At 37.7% G+C, this 9,232-nt stretch overlaps 1 pseudogene; it reads right to left on the bottom strand.

The window, feature by feature from the left end:
- Positions 1-4,042: 4,042 nt before the first annotated feature.
- Positions 4,043-6,501, bottom strand: LOC149195515 (subtilisin-like protease SBT1.7 pseudogene; annotated as a pseudogene).
- Between the last annotated feature and the right edge of the window lie 2,731 nt (positions 6,502-9,232).

Below are 9,232 nucleotides of genomic sequence, written 5' to 3'. Positions count from 1 at the left end.
TTGTAATTTTCTTCTTTTTATACCAGAGCTTCAGGAATTTCTTCTGCACATTAATATTGATAGTACCCACAGATTCCATCCAAGGATATCCCAAAAAAACATCCATATTATCCATCTCTGAAGTATAAAAATCAACATGCAACACATACTTATCCATAGAAATCTTCAAATCCTTATACACTAAAACATCCTCATTATCCACTTGTGTGTTTTCAATGTGTTTTGTTGGAATTTGCAATTTTTTTGCCAAATTAACATTGATGAAATTATCCTTGCAACTAGGATTTATAGAAACAATGATCTTCTCTTTCTGAATCAATCCATGAACCTGCAATAAGGATATACTAGTATGAAATAGCCCCACATGTTTCTCCTTATCTTGTTTTATGGCATGAGACCATCTGTCTAAAAGTAATTTTTCAAGTTCTTCATCGGGCAGGTTGTAACACTTCATTTTGTTAAGTAATCCCCACCATGTGGCTGCCTCTTCTCTAAATAGCTCCACTACCCACCATTTCCAATTGTTTTTCCATAATGATTTCTGTTTTTTATGTATTCTTCCATAGTAGGACCATTATCTTTCTCTGTAAAACCTAGACCCGCCATGAAGAGGGTTTTGAACAAACTTGGCGAAAATTTGAAATTGTCACAATTTAGTCAATATTGCTCAGAATCCCAATTATGACCTGTTTTCAAAAATGGAACAATCATTCTGCATCTACCCATGTGATAGAAATCTTGATCCAGGCACTGGAATTTCAGATCTGTGCTGCAACTCTCCCGCCGTCACAAAAATTTCTGCAAAAAGAGTTGATTTTAAATCAGGTATATCTCCCTCATTCGGACTCCGATTCGACTGATTTTTTTTTGAAATCGGCTATTTTTTTCACATAGAATCCAGATCTACAATTATATTTTTCAGATCTTGCACCAGGACGTCCAGATTTGTGCCGCAAACTCGCTGCCCTCAAAAATTGTCTCCAACCCCACTGATTTTTAAATCAGCGATATCTCCTTCATCCGGACTCCGATTCAACCGATTTTTTTTTTTTAAATCGGCTATTTTTTCACAAAGAATTCAGATTTGCAATTAGATTTTGTAGATCTTGCACCAAAACGTATAGATATGATATGCAAACTCGCCACCCCCGAAATCTTGCAAAAAATAAAAAATAAAAAACTTCTTCACTTTTGTGCCTAAGAAAGTGCTCTGATACCACTTGTTATAGATCTAACCCGGAAATATTATAGATATGATATGAAAATATAAGACAATGCAAATAAACCTAGAAATAATATGAAATGATTCTTTATTGATCAAACCCTCAAGGTAGGGCAACACCATACATTCACTCCTTAAGGAAGGAGAGCACTCCACAAGCCATATGCTTGTTCATACAATAATCCTTGACATTATTCCTTGACATGGAGTCTCTAGCCTCTATATAGGCCTCATACATACAATACCATGGGTCATTACCATGGTTCTCTCATACCATCAACTAATACCATGGGCCCATTACATTATTACTAACTACTTGTGGTCCCTTACATGATATGGGTTAACCACCTTATTTATTACTATGACCCATCCCATTATTACATTATTACCTTAGGTACCTCCCTTGGTACCCCATATTATCCCCCTAGATATATAACATTATCTATATTATTTCTGGGTTTATTTGCATTATCTATATTTTCATATCAGATCCATAATATTTCCGGGTTAGATCTATAACAAGTGGTATCAATGAGACCCTTTGTTTGTGAGACAAGAGATCCACTTCCAAGTAGCTATTTGACTACTAAGTCTAAGAAAAGATAAATACAACTCTCTCGTTTTGAACCTTTAACCTTTTAGGAAGAAACACATACATTTAACAAACAAAATAATGATAAATATTAAATATTATTTTATAAAAAACGTTAATAGTAATTTTGACTTTTATTTGTACTTTTGATTGTCGAACCGCATATTAAGAAGGAAATATCCCCTTCACCACTTCTCTTACAATCTTCTTCTTCTTCTTCTTCTTTTTTTTTTTTTTTTTTTTTTTTTTTTTTTTTTTTCAGTACGAAAAAAGCGCTATTTATATTAATATCAGAGAGAAATTTACAAAACATACAGATAGTCTGACAAAACATGCCAATCAAGAACAATAATAAAATACAGTAAGCTTCATGTGTAACAGCATGAGTCATCTTCCCCTTCTTATGGAAGCTGTGTGTAATAGTAACAGTAATAGGTAAAAGTACAACCTGATACTTGCAACAAAAAATAAACCCTGTTGAAAATAAAAGGATAGTCACCATCTGCAAAGGAGAAACCCCACTTCGCAGAGGACACTGTGAAATGCCCAGTGGCCAAGCAGAGGAAGTCCTTCAACAAGGAAAAAAAGAGAAAATATGTTCACAGTTACGTTCCTCGAAGGATAAATTCTTCCATGTTGTAAGTGATGTTTTCCAAAAGAATATCCATATACCATTTGCTCGATTCTTGAGATAGACCTTCCTTTGATACTCCTCTTAAAATCCTTGCCATTGAAGGAATTGCAATGAAGTTGGTGAAGTCATCCATCATTGTTTTGTCAAGGATAGGTGTATGAAATTCCCATCACCTTGAAGTTGGAAGACAGGAATGGAAGTGGAGTCATAGTGGGATTATCTGTTAGTTTCACAGAGGCAAAGGTTGTTGTAAGGGGCTAAGTTGCAACATTTTGGCAGAATAAGTTAATATAATATATAATATTTTTTGGATTTCAAGTTAAGGAGTTATTTTTTAGTGGGTTTTTCTGTTTAATTTCTCTAAAATCATAAATTTATTGAAATCACAAATTTGATAAGTAATTTTTGCATAATAGAAGTGTTTTAGGGTTTTTTAAAGTGCTGAATCCATAACTACATTCAAAAAGCTAGCTTAAATAACACAAATCAAAATTTTACTTCAATTTTCTACAACACCGAAAAATCCAAAAAAATCACATTAAAAACAACTCTATTTACTTTTAATAACACAATATATATATTTTATTAAAAAATAATAAAGCAAAACAAAGACTACATGGTTCTCTGAATAAGAGATTATTTCACCCTTCTCTGAATAAGATAGTGTTTCACCCTGCCAGTTAGGTTGATATCTACCCATAACTATCAAGATATAACCATATTAAATCCGATAATATATGATAATAATCATTTAATTAAAATTATAAATAAATTTGAATGGTATTTCACATTTACTGTTAATTTTAATTTTTATAGATAATTAAAGTTCTATCTAAATCAAAGGTTTATACTATGATGAATTGTTATAATATCCGATAATAATCATTTAATTAAAATTATAAATAAATTTGAATGGTATTTCACATTTACTGTTAATTTTAATTTTTATAGATAATTAAAGTTTTATCTAAATCAAAGGTTTATACTATGATGAATTGTTCGTGGATATGAAACGTTGTTTCCCTATATTACTTAGGGATGCAGTGTAATTCAATATAAAATTCATAATTATATTATGAAAATTATAATCATATTATGATATTGATTATTAATTATAATTTAATACCGGTTAACGACCTAGAGGTATATGGCAAGAGTGAAAGCTTACCTTTTTAAGGGTGATGAGTGAAAGCTTACTTTTTTAAGGGTGAAATGGTTGTCTTCACTACTGGTTTAACAACTTATAAATTGTTGTTGAATTGATTTACACAGAAATCTTTTTTTCATAAAACTAAAAACTAAATTATGATAAGTTTTCCCACCTGTAAAAAAAAAATATATATATATATTTAAAATTATTTATTTATTTATTGATGGTAAAAAAGTCAAGAATTTATTAAAATGATAAGAATTTAAGGTTTATATTTAGTTATATATCATATTTTTCGTACGGGGAACCAGGCTTGCAAATTTTTAAGTAAATGCACTTATAATATATTTTTACTAAGATATACTAGTATATTATATGTGTTACATACATTAACATCGTCTGATGAATATATTCATGATGTTAGAAGCCATATTGATCCTCTAATAAATGTATTTTATTAGGTTATTTTCCATATGATGCACACTACTTATTATAGGTAGGTCGCCATGAGAGTGACGTAGATAAATATCTAAGCGACCAGGCCGTCATCATCCCGGAAGCTTAATGATCGATCCACCCATATGACAGCGACCGGGCTCCGAACCGTATAGACGCCAGACGACCAAGTGATCGAACCGTAACGTCCAGAGGCTGAGGACTTCTCAACACCAAAGCTTACAGTATACAGATGTCTTTGATTCTTCTTCGTGAACACCAACGTTTTGGGCTTCACAGTCACCTTCACTCCCAACGGCTCCACAACTTGTACAGAGTAAGTTGAATTATGAGGCCCCACATTGGTGACCTTTCTTGTGAAAGTAGCAGAGGCTTTGCCAGAGGAATAAAACAGCACCGAAAAGGAAGGAGAATTGAGGTCGCCCGGCTTTGGAATTTGTTTTGGACAGGAAACCCGTGTCTTTGTCAGCACACCAATCTCGGAAGACGAATAGTTCAAGCTACAAAGATAGTTAACGTAATCTTCAGTGCCGATATCGTAGACAAGCCCGGGTTCTCGTGCTTTCTCAGGATTTACGTGGCCCGCACCCATGTCCAAAGGAGTGGCAGGGGAGCCTGGCAACGAGGCGTCCGTTATAGGGTTCCCCTTGTTATTGGTAACATAAGCCGTGGTAATGAGGGCAGACTTGAGAGCAGCCGGGCTCCAATCTGGATGCGTGGCTTTCAGCAGAGCAGCCAATCCACTGACATGGGGACAGGACATGGGACAGGACATGGAAGTGCCAGAGTCGAGATTGAATTTTGTTCTTCGTTTATCAGAGGGCAGCCGTGAGGGGCTCATGTTGAGGGGCCAAGCTGCTAGAATGTTGAGCCCCGGGGCGATTACATCGGGCTTCAGAATGTCTGGGCTTACGGAATTCGGACCACGGGACGAAAGGAGCTCAAAATTGGCGCCTCTTCTCTGTGGTAAGTGGTGCCATAAAAAACGATTGTTCCCCATGGGCTAAGGCTCGTGTTTGAATTCACGTAATCTCTGATTGCCTTGGCGGCCTTGTTACCGACATACGTAGCGGGCAAAACTTGCGCGTCAGCTATGAGTTCTTCTCCGCCTCCGTCGGGAGTGAGTAGTATCATGCCAATCCCTCCGGCCATGGCCACCACTTGCCCCTTTTCGGTTCTATCTGTGATTCCTTGTTCGCAGACCACGATTTTCCGTCGGACCATCTTGGGTTCCAGAGAGCCATCCGAACAGAAATCTCCGTACACGAGTGCCAAATTGGGTTTGGTTCCGAGAGGCTTTCCTCTGTAGAGAGATGCGCCACGGTAGGCGCGACCGTTTCCCAAGACGACAATCGCGGGAAAACTTCGGTCCACGGAACTTGCCCCCACCGTCATTATCCACGGCGCCTCGTTGGACAACGATGAGGAAATAGGCCCATTATTCCCCGCAGAGCAAGAAACGAAAACCTCCTTCGCCACCGCACCGAATGCCCCTACCGCTACGCTCTCTGCATAAAACGGAAGGCCGTGCGAGCCTCCTCCAAGGGATATAGATAAGACGTCCACTCCATCCGACACGGCTGTGTCCATTGCCGCCAAGATGTCGGAGTTGGAGCAACCTTGAGACCAGCATACCTTATACACCGCCACTCGCGCTCCCGGTGCCATGCCTGTGGCCGTGCCTTTAGCGTAACCCAGAACGTCTGCGCCCGGTATTACGTTGCCTGCCGCTGTGGACGCAGTGTGGGTACCATGCCCATTCGAGTCCCGAGGGGATTTATAATCCACCGTTTCATTTATAGGACCGGCGTGGGACTCGTACCCTTTGTAGAAGAAGCGCGCCCCGATGAGTTTCTTGTTGCAGTTGGAAGCGTTGAATGCTTTACCAGCCTCGCAATGCCCCTTCCACTTGGACGGCACCGGCGACTGGTTTTTATGATCTGCAAAGCTGGGGTGCTCAGGCCACACTCCGGTGTCGAGAACGCCTATTATTACATTCGTAGCGTAGCCCGTGGACTCAGACCAGAGGCCTTGCCCTCTTTTCAAGCCCAGGAAATGGGGAGTATACGTTGTGTGGAGCTTCAGAAGTTTGTCTGGATAAGCTCCCATGCAGCTCTCCATGGCTTTGATTACGGTCACCTGATTTTCGCTCAATTTAGCTGCGAATCCAGTGAGAACAGTATTGTATGTGTACAGTATACTCGATTCTGCCAATTCTTCGTCATTTATCGCTCCGGCTTTCACAACTGCGTCACGAATGAAAGATGCATACCAGGTTGCGGGATTTATAGAATCGGCGATTCGAACCTTCGTCGGGTTCATGTGAACTATGAACGTCTGGTGTTGTCCGGCCGTTTCTTTGGGATAAATTGCACTAACGTTTCTCGCTGTTGCAACGATGAAGGCTACGAAGAGCAGGATCCTTCCCGTGTCTTCCATTATTTTTTACGCGTTCTTGAATATCCGTGATCAAACCTGGCAAGAAAGTATTTTATAGTTTCTGACGATGATATGCATACCATCAACTTGGAAAGTTATCATGCCGCAAATTTCAACCACAGTTAACAATTTCGAATTCGAATTCAAAATTGGATTCGGGTACGATTTTGCACCGGTAAAATTCTTTAAAATTTAATGTGAAAAAAAAACCAGGTCATCGTATATATTTAAAAAAAATAAAAAATAAAATGATGAATTCTTCAAACATTGATATAGGAATTTATTTATTCAAAAAGCAGAGAAACCCTTTTGCAAAATGTTCAGTGTGTTAGGATTTGATTCCTTGGACTATATCTAAGATGAATATATACGCTAGTTTTATATTTCTTGAACACCATTGATAAACACTCAGAATATTGATAAACTACTGAAAATAAATTTGTGTGGAACAGTACCTTTTGAAGGGTTGTAGTGACCGGAGCGGAGAAATAAGTGGAGACGGTACTCGGCTTCACGGACAGAGAAAGACGTGCGTGGGCAGGCATGAAGAGTCCAGGGCAGTGATGAATCTTTCTTTATACACAGATGGTAAGTCGTGATTGTTACTTCATGGGTCCGAGATATTAAACAAATCATTTATTGAAACGTGACGATAAAACGATATTAAACAAATCATTTATTGTTACTTCATGGGTCCGAGATATTAAACAAATCGTTTATTGAAACGTGACGATAAAACCTGGGTCCTGCTCTGCCTTGCCTATTAAATAAATATGTGACAACAAACTTAGAAAGGAAAGGGAAGGGAAGGGAAGTAATTATTGAGGGACCAAAATAAACAACTCCATGAGAGACCTCTACGTAACCACTTCATCGTCCTGATGATGTCATTTCAAATGCAATGTTCACTTCTCTGGTAGACTGCCTCTGTAACCAGTGGAAACATTTCCAAATGCAAAATATGGAATTATTTTTTTATTTCAATATTTATAAAGATTCAATACTTATTTATTTTATTTTCTTTTGCAGATAGAGGAGATATATTTATTTAGTTTTTTTTTTTTAATATTTTAAAAATGGTTGTAATGGAAAGTTACGTAAATTAATTATAATTAAAAAATAAAAATTTAAAACAATTACAATAATTAAAAAAATAATCTAAACTTAATTATAATTATCTTACAAATAAAGAAATTTGGCCTAAGATGGAAGGAGGATTGAATCTCCATGACCCTATATTTTGAATCAAATAGTGGGACTCAAACTTTTGTGGCACTGGATAAGAGGAGAACTCGACCTTTGGAAACAAATCTGAACCCATAAATATGACTTGTCAACTCAAACTAAAGATATCCTCAAATATCCGGACCCTCCCAAAGGATCAACAATATGGAACATGGCGTTCCAGAACAGAGACTTCATCCACCAACATGTTTTCTAGGGGATCAGAAATGGGAAAAAAACTTTGTTTTGCAACAAAGTTTGACAACACTCCCATCAAGGCAGTTAAATGCAAAGGCTCTTGGGGTTCAAAACCACCACCCTCCACATGCTCGAGGCAATAGGTATGGTGGCTCCATGCATGCAAGAGGTTAATACTCCTGTAGGAGGTGGCAACAACTTTGTGTCTTTGTCTAGCATTGTGTCAAGCGCAGTGCGAGAATTGGTGGTAGGTTTTTTGTCACCTGGAAGCGAAAATATTTTGGGCTAGGGCCACCACCTGTACAAGCAATTCATCATACCTACCTTTTCATTGCACATTGTGAGTTCGTGGAAATGGCCCGAGTTGCATCTGCTAGAGTCCGTGGCAAGAGAACTTGGGTGACTGTGAAGGAAGAGCAGTCTAACTCTTCTAGGAGGAAAATGAGAGGCTGCAAACCAGCCACTAGCATCATAAACGATGCGGCCACAACATACCGTGAAGGGACAAGAGAAGAAATTAGGCAGTTAATTGAGGAGTGGGAAGTTGATTTGAATCGATAGGATGGCTCGATGGACATTGAGGTGGAGTATTGGTGGGGTATGGTGTCAGATCCTAGGCACACCCGTTGTCACGTTACCTAGTTTAAATAGACATTGTACCTGTACTGGTCCATGAAAAGTATCCTGGGAAATGCCTTGGAGCAGATCTTTGTGAATATGGCAACAATGGTGCAGGACTGCCCCAACTACAAGCCAAAACTTCCAGAAACTACAGTTTCAGCTACATAAACAAGATGGACGCCTTCGTCGAATTGAGGATCACCTCCCCTACCTTCTCTCACAGACAATGTTGTCGGTTCCAACGTTAAGGATCCAACTCTAGTAAAGTCTGCGTCTATTGAGGGAGAGGAGTAGTCTGCTAGATGGTTTCAATTTTTTATTATTATATATGCAGATAGCTTTTAATTTTCAGAATATTGTTTTTTATGTTCATAGGAAAATAGAATTTGGGTAAGGCAAAGACATACAAACTTATATAGCTTGGGTAAAAAGACTAATTATTTTTTGTTATTGGATGACTGATCATGCTCTGAGGTGGCCAAGAAACTTGGTTTCCCTTTGGGCAAGTTAAGGCCACCTAACTATTCATATGTGGATGTAACTTGCTTATATTTTAATGAAAATGAAAAGAGCTAACAAGCTAATAAAAAAAAATAAAAATCATATTCTAATTATATTTATCATATATTAATTTGATAAATATTTATTATATCAATTATATTCCTTATGTCATTTTTATAATTTTTAAATAATATT

This window comes from Pinus tabuliformis, chromosome 2_2, assembly GCF_031772625.1.
Source record: "Pinus tabuliformis cultivar Carrire ecotype Pingquan chromosome 2_2, CPIR1, whole genome shotgun sequence".
In the NCBI taxonomy this organism is placed as follows: Eukaryota; Viridiplantae; Streptophyta; class Pinopsida; order Pinales; family Pinaceae; genus Pinus; species Pinus tabuliformis.
This window is presented reverse-complemented; position numbering and strand designations above follow the sequence as displayed.